Consider the following 16,318-nt stretch of genomic DNA (forward strand, 5'->3'; position numbering starts at 1 on the left):
GGCAGGCTGCTGCCGGGCCAAAGGCCACTCAGCTGCGGACACTCGGTACTCCAACTGGCAGCCAACCAGACTGCTAGCATCTCCCGCACCTATGGCACCAGCAGAGAGCAGACAGGTGTCCTCAGGCCTTGCAGGACGCAGTCCATGAGGGAGACAGGCACTAGGCCCCCTGGACAGGGTGCATGTTGACAGGAGGTGTGGGACCCTGCAGTCATACTTCTCCCACCCTGTCCTGCGTACCCAGGTCGCTCTAAGCACAGCCTACTTCAACAGCTCCTTTCTGGCTGCTACCCCTCCACCCAGCTGCTACAAGCATTCTAACTCACCCAACTAGACCTCCACCTCCTCTTCTAGGCATGCCAGTCCTCACTAACCCCCCAACCAGCCATTCATCTGTGTCCTCCACTAGGCACACAGCTTGCACACCTGAGGAACTAAAACCATGTACTCCCACACCGCTTCATTCCATTCATGATGGTCCTGAACGGTGCAGGACAAGCAGCCCTCCAGTCGGGCATCACTAGGGCCTGCTGGCCACCTCCAGCTCCAACCTCCTCTGCTGGGCTGTACTGGGCCTGTTTCCTCCCCTAAGCTCCCTGCCCCTCCCATTACTCCAGGCATGCCCACCAACCTCCAGCACAGAAAGTCCTGTTCCCCCACGGGGAACTGCAGGTCCCCAAGGATACTGTATCTTCAGTGGCCCTGTAGGGTGTGTAACTGCAGCTGAAGCTCTGAAAATACTTCCCAGGAGCAACTACTACTGCAGACCTATGTGGATCAGCCTGAGCTCACCGGAGTCCAGTGCAGGGCATGAACACCACGTTACAGATGAGGAAACCGAGGCACGAAGGGCTAACCACAGGACACAGGACAGCAGCCCAGCACGGGCACTTCCTCCCAGAGCTGGTTAACACAAAGATCTCCCTGGGGCTGGGAAAGGTGGCTGGAACGGGAGGGTGTCAAGCCCCGGAAACGTGCCACCCGGCATGTCGATTATTTCGGAGCTGAAGTCAATCAAAGCCCAACAAACTCAGGAAGGTTGTGTTCTGTGTTTTTTTTAGCTCCCACTTTCCTTCTTAAAGAGATTCAGATAGAAAACCTGCTTCAGGAAGGCCACCTGTATACTGCCCATTTTCACTTTTGAAATCGAAGACCCCATCCTCCACCCCTTTTCTCTTTTGTCCAAAATGACACATATACCCAATTTTGTTTCAGTGTCTTTGGAGTTTCCATGCTTATGTGAATCCTTATGCACAGTATTAGAACCTGATTTTCTCCTGTCCATCTGCTGTACGTTGCTTAAGTTCCTCAACCAGCCAGGAGAACTGAAGAGGCGAGAGGAAAGTTTCTGGCCTACTCAGTTGGAAGGTGCTGATGCCCAGAGAAGCAGAGCTGGAAAGGATCACTGGTCCTGTCTTGAGAGGAACTAAGTGGCCATGTGCCAGAGACCCACAGGACTCCCAGTACATGCGGCATCTGCAGAGCAGCCTCCAGGGAGGCTGGTGGTGAAGCTGGGAGAGTTGGCAGCCTCGGTAGTCAAGCAAAGCAGGTCCCTCACTGACCTGCCAGCTCCTCTGAATCAGAAGCCGGCCAAGTGCCATCTCTGTCCGGCAGGCGGGCTCAGGATCAGGAATTCCACCCGCCACTCCCAAGTCTTATCTCAGTGTGACATTGCTCAATTCTTTTGGACAACCTTGACTCTGTGGCTCTCACTGCTAATTTTAACTACCCTACAGTTTCCCACAAAGTAAACTGGAGCATCCCAATGTCACCATTGCCACAGCATTGCACCAGTCACACTAGGCGGCATTCTGCCTTGCTGATGATGCCTGAGACATGTGCCCTGAGTCCCACGGGTAGTTGCTGCTAACTGCGGTCACAAGGAACCACAACCACCACCACCCTTGGGTTTTCTCTCTAGCACGCTCCTCAGGGGCCAGTCCCTGTCCACCTGCTTCTGGAGCCCCAAGCGCACTGGCTTGCTCAGACTGCCGGCCAAGCTCCCTGACATCCAGAGCTCAGAGGCTGACTAGGCAGCCCACTCTGCAGGGTCCTCAGCCTGGGCTCCAGGACAGGGTTCCTCAGCTGCACAGAACCATCCTTGGATGAGTGTTAGAAGACCCATGAACACTCCCTAAAGTACACAGAAAATGGGGTCTTTTTGCATTTTTGTGGGAAAAGAGGTCCATAGTTCTCACCAGATTTTCAAAGGAATCCACCTAAAACAGGTTAGGAATTACCCAGTTAGAGGAATGGGGGAGAGGAGGGGCATTACAGGGTCACTTGATTGGGGTAAAGGAATTTTTGCCTTGAGATGGTTATTGCATAATCTTTTCATAATTTTTAAAAGTTAGTCCTTCCTTTTCTAGTTTCCTTTAGAATAGAGTTGAGCAATTTAGGTTCATACAAAAAAAAAAAAGGCAGGTAAAGAAAAAGAAAGATGGATTCTAAGTTTAGGAAAACTATTTTCTGGACCTCATGAAACTGTAAGTAACATCAGAAACTAAAGATCAAGCCACTGTTTCTAGAAATGACCCTAAGGAATGTACAGAAGTAAAATGACGGGCATTCTGTCAAATAAAACAGCCAGCCAGCCAGGCAGGCAGCATGGTGGGCCGGGACACATACTCTTACTTGGCTGGCCTGGGTGGTAATGAGCATGTTTTGAACCTTCTGTGTGTGGTATTAGCTCATTCATTTTGAAAAGCAACCCAGCACAGACCAAGCTGCAGAAAGACTGAGCGAGGAAGAAACCAGGTCAGCAACACGCTGCTCTCACGTTTCATAACCGAAACAGCAGCCATACCCCAGAAAGGACCTTAATGTGACTGGCACGCAGCGTGGACATACGGGGCAGGCAGGGCCTCTCACCCTCGGTTCGGGAACAGTGTGCGCTTCTGCGTATGTGCCTCCAGGGCTGCCCCGCCCTCGGCCTGCACTGGTGCTGCTATTGGGGTTCAGGCTTGGATCTAATGAGGCTCCCTCATCATCCAGCCCCCGCTGCACTCCTGCCTCAGGCACTGCATCTTGCTGGGGGTCAGACTGCCCTCAGGTTAGTTTAAAGTGCCCAGGAGACAAGGGGAGCCCTGGGAAAGGAGAAAGTGGCCATGCACACGGGACCTGAACACACCCAAGTGCGGTGACAGCTGTGCCAAGCATGTTCAGCTTGCGTTTCTCAGCTCCAGTGGCCAATGCAGTTCCTTCCTTCTGCCACCTCAAGACTCTACGTTACCACAAACCCATAACCATCAGCTCTCACCAAACAGGAAACCATGCCAGGCAGCCAGAGGCCGAGGCTGGTTCCACGTATACACCGCCCCCCCCCGGTCCACAACAGGTGGCTGAGTGGGGGACAGGCACAGTGAAGGCCTGATGGGTCACCCCTGTCACACAGCCCTCTGCTCTGCGGTTCCAGTACCTGCTCATCCCCCAGGCCCCTGAGCCTCGGGCTGGAAGGCTCCTTGTACGGCCAGGCCCTCAGTGCTGGTGTCCATGAACACCGCCCACCCTCCGTGTGGCCCTTTCCCACTCTCCCTGGCCTACGTGTGGAGGCCATCTGCTTCCTGACAATACAAGGATGCCATAGATAAAGTGACAGTGACCCTCCATGCCACAAACACACAAGCATGCACAGTCACCACGGGGAGCTGAAGCTGTCAGTGATAAAGACCGCAAGCTCTACACAACTATGAAGGGCTGACTCGGGAAGTTCTAGGTCACCCCGGCCAGGTGGCTCACTTGGTTGGAGCCTCATCCCACACAGCAAAAAGGCTGTGGGTTCAATTCCCATGGGGGGGGGGGGCGGGGGCGTATGGGAGGCAACCAATCGATGTTGGAGGTCTTATGTTGGCACAGGGAACTAACACCCCAGGGAGAGGCGAGTCCAGGAGAGAAGCCCCTGGCTGGTACAGGGGCCACAGGTAGAGTGCAAGCGAGATGCAGACAGCAGGGGACAGCGTGGACTGGCCGAGGGATGCACAGGGGTGCTCTCAGGGCTCACAGACGCTCCCCCATCCTCACGGATGCTGGCCATCATGCCCATTTCTGGAGGGGCCTGGGACTCCCAGGGGTTAAACAGTCTGAAGTCATGGAACCCCAAAGGCAGGTGTGGGGCCCAGCTTCAGCGGGCCCTGGTTGCCTGGCTGCTCCCGGCCTCAGCTTCCTCGCCTGCCAGGAGCAGGTGGGTTTGGCAAAAGGCACGTGGCTAGAATTCCCAGGGCCATCACTTCCCAGTTAGGTGACCCTTGGCCAGCCCCTCAATCCCACCAATGAGGATATCTCATTTTAAAAATGGGGATAAAACATTTAATTTTAAAACACCCGTGTGATGACTTATCGAAAGCTGTGTAAAGTAAGTGGCATGGGAGCACCTCTGAGTCCCTCCCTGCTATCCTGCAAGGGGACCCAAGACAAAGAGGCTGGTATGGAGCCTGTCTTCCTTCCCCCAGTGACACCCAGGGGTGTTCAGAAAGGTGGGGACAAAATAGGGTTCAACCAAGCTGCCGCAGCTTCACAGATCCTGAGCTGCCCTGGGCACCCCCACCACAGCAAGAGGCAGGGCAGAGATCCTGGGGAGAAGGGACAGGGAAGCCAGGCCAGAAAAGTGGCTAGGAGGGCCAGGGAGGGACAGTGTCTGGGTAGGGGCCTGGTTCACCTGCAAATGCACCTAGGTCATGACATCTACCCAGTGCTGAAGACAGCTCTTTTTCCATCAACTAAGCCGCAGCTGGCAGGGTGTCACACAGCTGCCACTCAGGGTATGCAGCCCAGGCACTGAGCATAGAGTATTTCTCCTAAGTTGAAAGGCTCGGAGAGCAGTTCAAGGACTCCATACTTGTCAGCGGTGCACCTGAGGTCCATCCCAGTGCCGCCCGTCTCCCTGGCTCTGGCACAAAGCCCTTGCCCCTTCACAACAGCCCACCAGCCAAGCTCGGTGGTACCTTCTCCTTAGTTGCACCACTGGTGGCAACCCAGGTGGGATTGTCACTTATTAAAATAGAAGCAGCTTGCCCGGCCGGGCGTGGCTCGGAGGTTGAGCGTCGACCTAGGATGCAGGCAATCAGGGTTCGATTCCCGGTCAGGGCACATGCCCAGTTGCGGGCTTGATCAATGACTCTCTCATCATTGATGTTTCTATCTCTCTCTCTCCCTCTCTTTCCTCTCTCTGAAATCATAAAGATATATTTTTAAAAATAAATAAATAAAAATAAATAAATAAGTAAATAAATAAATAAATAAAAATAAAATAAAATAGAAGCAGCTGAAGGCGCATCTCACCTCCACCTTCCAAAGGGCAACACTGTCCTGAGGCCCTGTCAGGCTTATAAGCCAGTTATAAGAGCCTCCACTTCCAAAAGTCCTCCCTGAATAGCCTTATGTGAAGGTGGTGACCGTGACTGTGACCTGTGTGTTGGGCAAGCACGTCACCATCTCTTTAGTTTGCGTGTTCTTCCCTGTCGCCTCTCTGCTTAGGCTGAAACTGATTCTGTTTCTCCCACTATCCCTAGTACATTTTCTGGCAGAGGCATTCAATCAGGAAACAATTCCAGATGGGTTCCTTAACATCTCCAGGCATCAGTTTTCTCATCTGTAAGATGGGGATACCATGCTCCTGTGCAGGGCAGTTGGCAAATTCAGAAGTTAACTCTGAATCTAAGTGGCAGTTCACATAAAGCCCGGCCCTGCCACGTACTCACAAGTGTCCGTGGGACTCCTGTAGGGCTGAGGACCCTGGAAACACTCAGGGGGGAGAGAGATGACACCAGGGCACACCAACACTCAAAGCACAAGCCACTGGGTTCTAAGGGTGACTCAGTTCATTAGAACTAATCATTAGTGTCCCCCCAAGTTCAGCACATGGTACTGGAAACCTGTTCAGCTCATGGTGATGGCCTCAGTAAGACAGAAACTTCCCTCTGGAATCTTCCCCATACACATAGTCCACTTTGTGCCCCTGCCCCTCTACCTGGATAACTGAAGTCAAGTGCACTGGGGGATTCACAGAGCAGCAAAAACTTCCCTCCAGCCCGGACAGTGTGGCTCAGTGGCTGAGCATCGACCCATGAACCAGGAGGTCACGGTTTGATTCCCAGTCAGGGCACATGTCCAGATTGTGGGCTCAATCCCCAGTCAGGGGTGTGCAGGAGGCAGCTGATCAATGATTCTCTCATCACTGATGTTTTTCTCCCCCCCCCCCCCCCCGAAGTCAATAAAAAAAAAAAAATTACAAAAGAACTTCCCTCCAGCCGCACAGTGAGCCCTGTGGCTGGGAGAAGGCAGTGCTGTGGGGGAGGCGGGCCTGGGATCCCAGCCCAAGTTTGAAGGGCTCCAAGCCGAGGCAGGACTATGTGGGCAGGATAAATCCCCAGATGGACCAGGTTCTGAGGGATCGTGAGGAAATCCACATGAAAATTAAGAACTATTTTCCAAAACTGTATCATAAGCAGGCTTCAGAAACCACGGCCTGCATTTACACAGCTTTCAGACTCTTCCACAGACCCACAAGACTTAATCAAAAGCCTATCTGAACTTCACAACCACAAACTGACACCACGTGCAGGACTCTTATCTGCATACAGCTTCGCCACCAAGGCTGCTCAAACTGTCGGGATGGACCAAGGACAGACCGATAACCAGCTGGGTGACAATGCCACCGAGGGCCGGCCCCTGGGGACGCTTCCATTCACCTGGTTCCTGTAAAACTACAAAACGCTTCTCTCTCTTCTCTCAGAGTTTTGAATTCTTAGTATAACTGCCACTGGCTAGTTTGTGAATAGTTAAAAGTAAGGTCCCAATTTTATTTTGCATTTGATTAGTGTAAAACATCACTTCTTTCATGAATAGTTACCAGGGTTTTCATACACAGTCACAGATTGATGAAAAAAGACACGGTATCCCAAATAGCAAAAACACATTCTCAATGCACCTGTAAAATCCAGCTTTTCCTATGGGTGGAGGCATCCCACAGCCCCCCACTCCGGCTCAAGGTGCTACCAAAGACCCAACACTTCACAAGTGGGCTCCAAGGTTCACACCCAGGCTCAGTCACTTACTGTGTGGCTCTGGGCAAGTTACTTAACCTCTCTGTGCTGCTGTTTCCCCCCTGCTAAATGGAGGTAATACATCATAGCCCTCGCCAGGTTCTGCAGAGAGAGAATGAGGCCCAGTGCTCTGCACAGGGCCTGGCCCTCTGTATGTTATTTCTCATGGCTTGCTAAGTGCCAGGAACAAATACTCATTATGCTTCCCAGGTTACAACACAGAAGTTGGAGCTTCGGGATCAGCGGGCGGCTTCTGGGCGCAGGACACAAAGCCAGGGATGGTCCAGCCAGGGTGTAAATGCTTCCTGCACAAGGCTGGGCTCTGTAACATTTCTGCCAAAGAATAGAAGTCACAGGGCCCCTCCGTATCCTCTTAAGAATTAAAAACACTTTAGACATCTGAGTAATTCAAGGGTGAGCTGGATGTTTTGAAGGCCCTGAGTTTCCCCTTCCCTGTCCCACTAGGCTTGTGAGCCTGAGCTGGCAAATCAAAGAGCAGACAGCCTCAACTCCACAACCCACCCCAGCACCAAATCAGGGCTGCCTTCACATGGGGCATGGGGCACAGAAGGATGGGAAGCAGCCCTGGACGGCCCGGAAGATCAGGCTCCATCCAGCAGAGGGTGGTAGTGTGCAGGGCCTGATTCTCAGCTTGTAGTGCAAAGGGTTTTACATAGTCCCCATCTTTCCAGGGCTCCTGTTTCAGGCAGTGCCACTGGCTGGGAGGTGAGGGGGGAGAGTCTAGGACAAGTGACCCCATTGTGCAGAGTCACCTGAGGGCCCCTGGCCTTTCTCTAAGCCTGTGTTTTAAGAACCTGAGTTCAGTAACAAGGTGCAAGCGGCCAAGAGGGTATAAATAAGGACCTGTGCTTTAGGGATCAATGGAGGCGGCATCTTTAGGGGTCCTTCTCCCCACTCTCCCAGGGCGGGTGAGGAGCCATGCTGCTTTGCCCAGTGCTCTCTCTTCTGCACTATTTAGGTAAACCACAGAATCCTGACTGTGGTTGTGGCAGCAGCTCCTAGCTTCACTGATCCCTGGGAAGAAAGGGTCTCCTCACAGTCTGAGGACATGTCTTGTCCCCAAACACAAGTCTAAATTCAGGGTGACACATTCTTAAGTGGACTCTTAATGGCAGTATGAGAACAGAAGGCAGGTAAAACTTCCAGCTGACCCAAGTGACCAAAAGCCAAAGAGGTGGGAGTGGAAACTGCTCTGTTGCCGCACTAAACTGGATTGAGGGAAATCTCAGGGCGAGAGGCCCTGCCCTGGCAAACCCTAGGCAATTGGGGCCCCTGAGCCCCAGGACCTCTCACCACCCCAGTGGCTCTCTCCCTAGAGACAAGCAGACAACTCTCCAGAGCTGTTGCCCCAAGGAGGGAGACCAGCAGAGCAGGCTTACTGGGCTCCTGCAGGTGAAAACCTGCCCCGAATCCAAAACCCAGCCCCTGAGACCTTTCCTACTTCAACACATCTTCCTGGCAAATTAAAATTTAACTCAAGCACAACTCCATAGGCTTAAATTTTAACCCAACCAAATAAAATTGAGTTGCCGCTCACCAGAGCGCACACGTCTATGAAATGCATCATCACCTGCCTTTAACACAGCACATGGAGAAAACATGCAATTAACTGTTAAAGACAAGTGGAGAAGCACTGAGGTCCCAATTTAACACCGTGAACGCTTCCCCATCCATCAGGCCCAGTGACAACACCTGGAAGCACATCAAGCTACTGCAGCGCAGAGATGCCCTCAAGTTCTCAGGTGCAGGCACTCAGACTGCTTTACAGACCCTCAAAATCCCTCTTACCTTGTTTCTAAAACTGAACTGCATGAGAGGTCCTGCGGTGGAAGTCCACCCCCCGGAGGGCCCCCACCCAAGGTCGCCTTCACACACTCCCTTCCTCCCCAGCCAGAAGGCGACTCCTCTCCTGGAATGTTCCAGCAACAGGGTGTAACGGGCACCAAGGGCAAGTCAATAATTCCTTTAATTGAGGCACCTTAAATGGACCCCTACACCTCGCTCTTGAAGACACACTCCCATCCAAGGTATTTTTATTTTGTGCATTTAGTAATTAATTACAGGTGTACCTCAGATATACTGCGGTTCCAGGTCCAGGCAGCTGAAATAGAGTGAATGTTGCAATAAAGCGAGTTGTACTCTGCTGGTAGAGGGCCTTGCCTTCAATTTGTTAAGAACTGTGAAGCGCAATAAAGCGAGGTATGCCTTATTTCTCGAGATCGACGACACATTTACATTCCTGTGAAAATGTTGTACTGATAATAAGTGCAATGACCTGCTTCGATCGCAGCCTTCAATCGCAGCAGTGTTCTGAACTGCAGTTCATATATATTTTTGTTACAGAAAAGTGTGAAGAATGCTCAATAAAAGACTTTCAAGTATAAAAGCACATGGCATTAGAATAAAATTCCATGGGGAAACAGAGCAGGAAATATGTCCATGTTACGTTTTTAAAAGGGTGCTGGGGGCCCCCAAATCCAGTATTTCACACTGGAGACTTTTGAGAGCAACAGAATAGTTATCTTAAATGTCTGTTTACAATATTCTAGAAATTACATCTTTTACAGCTACTTAAAATTAGCAAGAAAAAATTTAGATGTCAACTTAAGTGTGCTCATAATTTTCCAAAGTTATTTTACAGAATATGAGCAAAAGTGTGTGAAGAGGGCTCTGAAACAACCATAATTTACTAGCTGTGATGACGAGAACGTTGCCTTCTCCCTTCTGGTGGGTGCTGCCCAGGGTCACCTTCTGCGTGGATATGTCAAACCCTTCCCTTCAAAATAACTCAGGGAAAAATGTTCCTTTCCCATTCCAAACCAAAACTCATACTCTTCTGGATAAATATATTTTCCTAAAACAATGACTAAACTGTTGGCAACACGGAGCTTGCTTATTGTTTGCTGGCCTTTCGATGTCCAAGTGGCTGCTTACACTTGTACAATAAGATGTGCATGTACAAAGCACAGCGACCTCTGCGTCTAGACTGAACAAGTTCACCATGCCCCCCTCTCTGGCATCTGTTTTAAGGTTTGCTATGTATTTTACACTCAGTTTCCTCTCCGAAATGGGAAGAATCTGGTCACTAACCAAGCCAGCTGGCTCCAGGACTCAAAGGCAAACCCCAGGAGAGCCCCTCCAGGAGCAAATACCAAAAGCTCCCACTACGCTGCTCACCAGGACCCCAGGTAGAAAGTCCTTTCTGAATGCAGGCAATAAAGGGCCTCTTGGGCACTGGTTCAGGAATGTAGTTTCCCTCTCACTGCCAGCAAATCCATCAACAGGTTTGGGAGGATGACAACACCGAGGACCTAGGGCTGAACAATGCTCCCCTCACCCGGGCTTCAGGCCAAGCAAGCAGAGGTGAGAGGGCAAGGTAGCCAGGCTTAGGAACTTGAAAAGGCTCTGCAAATCACTTCAGCTGCAAGAGGACCTGCCTGGGGACAGTCAGCACCCTCACTCCTGCACCTGGGGGCAAAATGCCCAGCACCATGTGTATCCCCAAGGGGTGCAAGGTCCTACAGGCTCTGCTATCCACCCTGTGTGACCTGTCTTGCCTCAGGTTCCAAACCAGCCAAACAGAACTCAGAGCCCTTCTCTCCACTTTCAGGTGTTTATGTTTCATTTCCCATAATCTCTCAAAAAACTAGTACAGGCAGATCATGCTTTCTTGTACTTCGAGGATGTTGTGTTTTTTACTAATGGAGGGCACAGACCATTCACTAGAAGAAAGGTTATGACTTGCCTTACTGCAATGGTCTGCAACGGGACCCACGGTATGTCTGAGGGCTGCCTGGGATGGCTTAACCCAAGATGAGCACACTCATCAGGTGACCACACCGGACGGCCCCAGCTCCCGGCATCTGCATGGGCCAAGGTCCCTGATGCTGTGTTGGGGCCCTGGGGAATGCAAGTTCAAAAGGAAAACAGAGAGTGGATTATGCTGCTGCCCTCGAGGCCTGTGGATGTTTCCATCTTCTTAAAATGCCTCTGCTAAAAGTCACCTGCCAAAAAAGCAGGTTCATAAACAGGCCCATACCAAGCATTTCCACCCCAAATGGCAGTGGGCTGAAATGACTACTGTGTCGACGGTTGAGGCTGACTTGGCCAGCTTCCCTCTGATTTCAGGTAGGGCCACTTCCTTCATGCCCATTGAAAAGGTCCACCATCTCCCAGTCCCGAATGCACCCGATTTCACAAAGACTTAGCATTTGATACCTTAAAAAAGAAAGAAGGGCCACTCGAAGAACACTTTGGAAGTTCTGTGTCTAAAAAGACCCTTGCTCACTGACTTCGGTAGGGTAACTAAGCCTGTCTAAACAAGGGGACCTTGTCTGGGCACCGTGGGGGAGGGGCAGCTGGCCTGGGGCTGGAGCCCCCTGCACAGCAGGAGTGCTGGCTCCGGGGGCCTCTCTACGTGGGCCTTCCTCTCTGCGTGGCTGCTCTTCTCCTGGGAGGCCTCCTTCTGGTCAGATTTCCACTCAGCAAAGCAAAAATGCTCTCATGTTTCCTGGCTTGGAGTTGAGGCAACCCACCTAACGGTGTTTTGCTGAGTGCACGCACCTTCATCTGCGCAATTCTGTTGTGATCACAAAAACCTGGGGAACCAGACCAGGCCAGCATGGAACAGCACCCTCCCTGTCCGCAGTAGGAACACGGCTTCCAGCACATTCCAGCCCCACAAATTACAGGCTCGGCTCTGCCAGGGGTGTTTCCGAAGAGGGCACTAGCAATTTGGGGTTGTCTACCACCTACAGCGCTTGCTAGTCGCCCTCACTCCGTGCCAGCCCTTGAGGCTGAGTCACAAACCACCCCTGCTGGCTACATGGGGCTGGGCTTCGGGGCCCTGGGGACAAGAGGAAGAGGGTGTAAATAGGTGACAGGCCTAACAGGCACCACAATCAGAAAACGACTGCATGGCCTGGACCCAAGCTCAGCCCTTTGCTTTCCTCCCCACCATCACTCAGGCAACACCACCAACCCAACACCAAGCAACCTAAACGCGGCTGCTCTCCTCCACTGGAGACGGGGAGCCACCGCTGCCGCAGCCCCCCCTCGCCTGCAGACCTGGCAGGCCTGGATCTGCGGCTCTGACAGGACAGGGTCTCACTCCCAGGCTTCTCCATCCTTTCCCACCTCCCCTTCCTCTCCAATAAGCAAAGTTGCAGGGCAGAGAGCCCATGATGTTAAAAACCACCCTGGAGCTCACCCAGTCCAATCTCTGCTCAGCTTTTACGATGTGACAAGGGCCAAGGCTGCAGCAGGGATCGCAGCGTGGGGAGCAGGCATCTCTCACAGGCCCCAGGGAGCCCAGGAGCGGCTGGGCAGCCTCCCCAGGGGGAGGCCAGTCCACACCTACCACCACTAAATCCTAATATGCATTTCAAATGCATCGCAAATGAGCCACTTCTTTTCTTTCCAGCTGCTGCCCCTAAAAACAATTAGGCTGAATGGGGCTGAAATTCTTGATTTTAAAAGACAACCCATTTCCCCGCCCTCTCCGAAGCACTGGGGTTCTTCATCGCACCTGGGCCATTCCACCTGGGGCCTGCATAGCTCAGGCCACAATCCCTGCCCCTTCCCATCTTCTAGCAGATTCTGCAAACTCTCCCCCCAGGCATGAAGTTTGACTCTTACTCTTCAAAACATAGTTCAGGTCTGGCAGAAAATTATCCACATCTTTTCAAGGAGGCTAAGGGCTACTGTTTCTGACGCCCAACTGTTCGTTACAATTCTTAATCAGTAGACCAATCCTCCAGCTTTTTACTTTCTATCTTGTTTTCCTTCAAGCACAAAACAGAAGAGATGAAAGACTGCCCCACACCCTGCCTGTCTGTCCCTGCCAGGATAGGAGAGACAGACGCAGGGAAGGAAAGCAGGGGCCACACGCGCGTAACGCAGGGAAGAGCAACTTGGGTTTTCCCTGTAGAAACGGGCTTTGATTCTGACAAACACGACCCCATAATTGCTTCAATCGCTCATCTTCTAAACCCTCCTTCCTTCCCAGGCCCTAACCTAGGAGACATCCCAATAACCAGAAACTACAAGGCCCCTTTTGCTGGAGTCAGCTGAGGTATCAAACAAAAAACACACTCCCTAGGAGACCAAGCGCCCCCGCCCACTCCTCCCTGGTCACCCCCCACAACCTTCTAGAAACACTGCAGTTAACCAGGAGGCTGTGCTCCTTTTCGGCCCCCCCCCCATCCTGACATGTCTCCCCAGGAACAGCGGGGGGCTGGCGGTGCTCCCTGGGAAGCCAACCAGAGCAACACACCTTGGGGAGGAATGGGTTAAGCCCAAGAGCTCCGGGAGGACCGGCAGCTCGGGAAGGGAAAGCGGTGCGAGGTGCAGACAAACGAGGGACTTCTGCGGGGCACGCACGGGCGCCTCTCCTGCGGGACGAGCTCGGCCGCGGGAGATAAAGGTATCTGCAACACGGCAGGTGAGACAAAACCACGGCCCGGCGCGGCGGGCCCAGGGGCGCAGCCCGCCCGGCGTGCAGGGGCCGGCGCGCTGGGACCTCCGTCGAGGAGGGCTCCGGGCAGAGCGGACGCAGGCTCAGCTCGCGCAAGTTGGAGATGTCAGGCCGAGGAGGCAGGGCAAGGTCGGGCCAAGGGGGCGAGGAGCCTGGCTTCTCCACAAGTAGAGAAACCTGAGGCAACGGTGGGGATGCTGAGGGGTACGACGGGGGCAGGGTGCACGGGAAGGGGCACACCTCGCAGCGGGGCCCGAGCCTCAGGGAGGCTGCTGGGACTGGGACGAGGAGGGGCAGGTGCAGCCCGGAGAGGCGGGAGGCGGCCGAGGGTGAGGGCCGGTGTCCGGGCGGGAGGCGGCGTTCGGACGGGGCGTGGGTTCCCTCCCGGAGGAAGAGGTGGCCGGAGGGGCGGGAGTTCGAGGCCGCGGCCGCGCGGAGGTGGGGGTGGGGAGGCGGCAGGTGCGGGGCGCCCAGGTGCGGGGCGCCAGGTGCCGGGCCTGGTCCGGCGGGCGGCCGCTCACCTGTCTCCTACGGCCGGGGCCGCGGGGGCGGCGGCGCGGCCGGGCCGGGCGGAGCTGGGGGCGGCGGGGGCGCGGAGCCCCGAGCGCTCGGAAGCGGAGGCTGAGGCGGGAACCCGGCGGCAGCGGCTCCTCTGCGGGCCGGCCGGGCGGTCAGTCTGCGGGAGCCCGGGCGCTGACGGAGCGCTGCGAGAATGCGGCCGGCGCGCTGGGACAACGCCGCTTTATCGGGTCGGAAACAGCCGCCGCGCGCCGCTTCCGCTGACGCAGCGCCGGCCTGCGCTCATGACTATGCAGCAGCCGCCGCGGGAGGCCGGGGCGGGGCCTGCACCGCGCGCGCCCATTGGCCGCCAGTCCCCCCGCCCACCTCACCGCCCCGCCCCATCATCCTAGGCCCCGCCCCCGGCAGGCCCCGCCCCTGCGCATCCCACCTTCCTCCTCCCCGAGCGGCGTCCCGCGCGCCCCCAGCGCGGCCTCTTCCTCCCCCGAGCGCCCGCCCCTGCCCAGGAGCCCTGGCCCCGCAATCCCGCCGCGTCCGTCTCCGTGGCTGCGGGAGGGAGGGAGGGAGGGAGCCGGAACCCTGCAGCCCCGCTCCTCCCTGCTCACCTGGATCCCTGACTCTCCCCAAATGCCCTCCTCGCAGAAGGACCCGAAGAGCCGCAGCAAACACCCGTGGTCTCCCCATCCTGGCCAAAGCCTCCTCGCCTCCCGCCCCTCGCGGGCCTGATCCCCCTCCCCACTCTCCTCCCTCTCCCACGCACTTCCAGGGGTCCCCTGTCGGCCCAGCGCCCTGGAGAGCTGGGCAGGACCCCAGATGGAGCCTCCCACTCTCGGCCTGACCCATGCTAGGGACACCCACCCAGTGCCACCCTGAAAGCAGATTGGCTATAATTCCCGGGATGGGGCTGCTGGGACCCCATGGGGGTAAGGTCGGAGGAGGCAGCTTGACAAACAGAGCAGCAGATGATATAATGGGCTGAGGTCAGACAGCCCTGTACCTTCCCTCCGCAGGGTTGAAGTGGCTTTGGACAAATTACTTCACCTCTCGGAGCCTGGGTGTCCTCATCTGTAACATAGAGATCATAAGACCCATCTCATGGGGTTGCTGAAGGGATTTAGAAATAAATGGTGCAGTGCACCACCTCCAGAGCAGTTAAAATGGGAAAATCTGACAATATCAAGTGTTGACAAAGAATTGGAGCAACCGGAACTCTCAGACGTTGCTCGTGGGAATGCAGAATGATGCAGCCACCTTGGAACTGTATTTAAACCCTATGACCTAGCAATTTCCCTCCCAGATGCATATCTTATCTGATCATATTTCTGTTCATAGCAGCACAGTTTGTAATAAACAAAAATTGGAAACTACCCAGAATGCCTATCAGTGATAGAACAGATACATAAATTGGGATATAGTCACGCAATAGAATGACGGCAATGACAATGAGTAATCACAACCACACACAAAAATATGGCTAACTCTTACAAATGATTTTGAAGACGGAAAAAAAGCCAGACCCCAAAGCATGTAGGATCCCATGGATATAAATTGGTGGAAGTGTATATATGGTGGAGAGAGGGGTCCAGAGCCAGTACAGGAAGGGGACAGGAAGGAAGTGTCTAGGGTGCTGGTTAGATTCAGTTTCGTGACCTGGGTACTGGTTACATGGAGTTTTTTTCTTTTTTAAATATATCTTTATTGATTTCAGAGAGAGGAAAAGAGAGGGAGAGAGAGAGATAGAAACATCAATGATGAGAGAGTCATTGATCGGCTGCCTCCTGTACGCCCCCAACCGGGGATCGAGCCCACGACACGGGCATGTACCCTGACTGGAAATCAAACCCCAATCACCTGGATCCTAGGTCGACGCTCAATTGCTGAGCCACACCCGGCCAGGCTGGTTACATGGGTTTGTAGGTAATACTTCAATGAAAGATTAATAAGAACATCAGTGGTGTACACATAAAAGCCCAAAGGTGCGCCTGACATTTCATGGGTGCTCATTACTGTCTACCTACCTCCCCTGTTAGGTTTTTGCTCCTGTGGCCAGAGGATGAAGGCAGAGGCAATTCCAGCTGTGTTGTGTGCCAACTGCGTGACCTTGGGCACCTGACTTAACCTTCCTGAGTTCTCAGCTAAAAATGAGCCTTCTAATAACCCCTAGCTCACACGTTGTCTGGAGGATTAAATAAATGCTTTTTGAAAAAACTTGATACAGTAAGGAACACAGTAAGGACTTAATAAGTGTGTTTAATTATTTGCT

The 16,318-nt window shown here is 53.7% G+C and overlaps 1 protein-coding gene across 1 annotated transcript in view; it reads right to left on the minus strand.

Moving 5' to 3' along the window:
• Positions 1 to 14,317, minus strand: part of SLC45A4 (solute carrier family 45 member 4) — a 60,030-nt gene extending 45,713 nt beyond the window's left edge. Inside the window, exon 1 of the mRNA XM_081116526.1 lies at positions 14,058 to 14,317. The gene's annotated coding sequence lies outside the window, so the exon portion shown is untranslated. The remainder of the gene's footprint in view (positions 1 to 14,057) is intronic.
• Positions 14,318 to 16,318: the final 2,001 nt, after the last annotated feature.

The sequence above is a fragment of the Miniopterus schreibersii genome (assembly GCF_964146895.1).
Source record: "Miniopterus schreibersii genome assembly, chromosome: 17".
NCBI classification, from domain to species: domain Eukaryota; kingdom Metazoa; phylum Chordata; class Mammalia; order Chiroptera; family Miniopteridae; genus Miniopterus; species Miniopterus schreibersii.